General features: G+C 39.0%; 1 pseudogene across 1 annotated transcript; it reads left to right on the forward strand.

Moving 5' to 3' along the window:
* The first annotated feature begins 587 nt into the window (after positions 1-587).
* LOC306656856 (GPN-loop GTPase 1-like) lies at positions 588-1,778 on the forward strand (annotated as a pseudogene). Its single transcript has one exon. The product of its transcript is annotated as a GPN-loop GTPase 1-like (transcript).
* The last annotated feature ends 353 nt before the right edge of the window (positions 1,779-2,131 follow it).

The raw sequence follows: 2,131 nt of genomic DNA on the forward strand, positions 1-2,131 counted from the left end.
TTGTTTTGTTTGTAAATCAACAGTTTACATATTTAATATATTGGGTTTTATTTTTGAAGTACATTGTCCTAATAAACAAACTTTCCCATATCCTTACATACTCCATATAAATATAAAATTTTAAATTTATAATATGATCAATCAACATATTTAAATTTACCTCAAATGACATATTTCATTCTTCTTTATGGTTGAGTAAAAATTCCATGTGTATATAAACTACATTTTCTTTAACCATTTGTCTATTGATGGGTACTTAGGCTGCTGGTTCCATAACTTGTCTATTGTGAATTGTATTGTTAAAAACATTGATATGCACATATCATTATACTATGCTGATTTCAGATCTTCCAGATAAATACTACAGAGTGAGATAACTGGGTAATATGGTGGCTCCAATTCTAATTTTTCAAGGAATCTCCATACTGGTTTCCAAAATGTTTGTACTAATTTATAGTTCCAGTAACAATATATAAGTGTATATATTTTCTCACACCTCCTCATCAGCAATTATTGTTATTTGTCTTCTTGTTGATTGACATTCTTACTAGAGTGAGATAAAACCTCAGTGTTGGGGCCAGGAGGAAGATGGCGGCACCTGTGGCTGCGGTGGAGCCCAGAGCTTCGGGAGCTCCTCAGCTCCCTGTATGTCTGTTGGTGTTGGGAATGGCGAGTTCCAGGAAAACCACCTTTGTACAGAGGCTCATGGGATACCTGCATAGGCAAAGCTCTCCACCTTACGTGATCAACTTTGACCCAGCTATACACGAAGTCCCCTTTCCTGCCAATATCAATATTTGTGACACTGTGAAGTATAAAGAAGTAATGAAACAATATGGTCTTGGCCCAATAGTGCAACAGTGACCTCTCTCAATCTCCTTGCTACCAGGTTTGATCAGGTCATGAAATTTATTGAGAAGACTCAGAACACATCTAAATATGTCTTGATTGACACACCTGGACAGATTGAGGTATTCACCTGGTCTGCTTCTGGGATGATCATTACTGAGGCCCTAGCATCTTCATTCCCAACAGTTGTCATCTATACAATGGACACATCAAGAAGTACTAATCCAGTGACCTTCATGTCAAATACGCTGTATGCCTGCAGCATCTTGTACAAAACCAAACTGCCTTTCATTGTGGTCATGAACAAAACTGACATCATTGATCACAGCTTTGCAGTGGAATGGATGCGGGACTTTGAGGCTTTCCAAGATGCCTTGAATCAAGAAACTACATACGTCAGTAACCTGACTCGCTCAGTGAATTAGTGTTAGATGAGTTTTACAGCTCACTCAGGGTGGTGGGTGTCTCTGCTGTTGTGGGCACTGGCTTCAATGAACTCTTTGTACAAGTCACCAGTGCTGCAGAAGAATATGAAAGGGAGTATCATTCTGAATATGAATGTCTGAAGAAATCATTGGCCAGTGCACAGAGTGAACAGCAGAAAGAATAACTGGACCGCCTTCGGATAGATATGGGCTCTGTAGCCTTGGACGCAGGGACTGCCAAAGGTGTTTTCACTCTAGAGAGTGTATCTCCTGCGTTGGACCCCTCTGACTTAATCCTGACTCGAGGAAACTTGGATGAAGAGGATGAGGAAGCTGACAGTGATACTGATGACATTGACCACAGAGTTACAGAGGAAAGCCATGAAGAGCCAGCATTTCAGAATTTTATGCAAGAATCAATGGCATAGTACTGGAAGAGAAACAACAAATAGAAAATCTTAGGAAATTTCGATTGATTCTAAAGTCCCAAATTCTAGAACTCCATGTGAAGAAATTTTCTTATCTCTGATTCAGGGCTAAGATGAACAGTTTTCTAAAAATAGCAGAAATTCTCTTTTTAGAGAATCTTATGACTCAGATGAAGTCAGGAATAGATGGTTCTTGGAGCTGGAGGTAGATGTCAACTCTGTTTGGCCTTTCATTTATATTTATGCAAGGAAGGATATACTGGCTGCTTTTGGAAGCTAATATCCCTTCAAGCCTAAGTTTTATCATTTGACCTTATATACTTCTGCTGGTAATGAAATACAGAGAGAACTTACCATCACTTCAGATCGTAGCCTCTCCTTCTCCAGCATCATGTCCTCAACTTATAACCTGAGTTGTTCTTGTAGTAG

The sequence above is a fragment of the Sciurus vulgaris genome (assembly GCF_902686455.1).
Source record: "Sciurus vulgaris genome assembly, chromosome: 1".
Taxonomy (NCBI): Eukaryota; Metazoa; Chordata; class Mammalia; order Rodentia; family Sciuridae; genus Sciurus; species Sciurus vulgaris.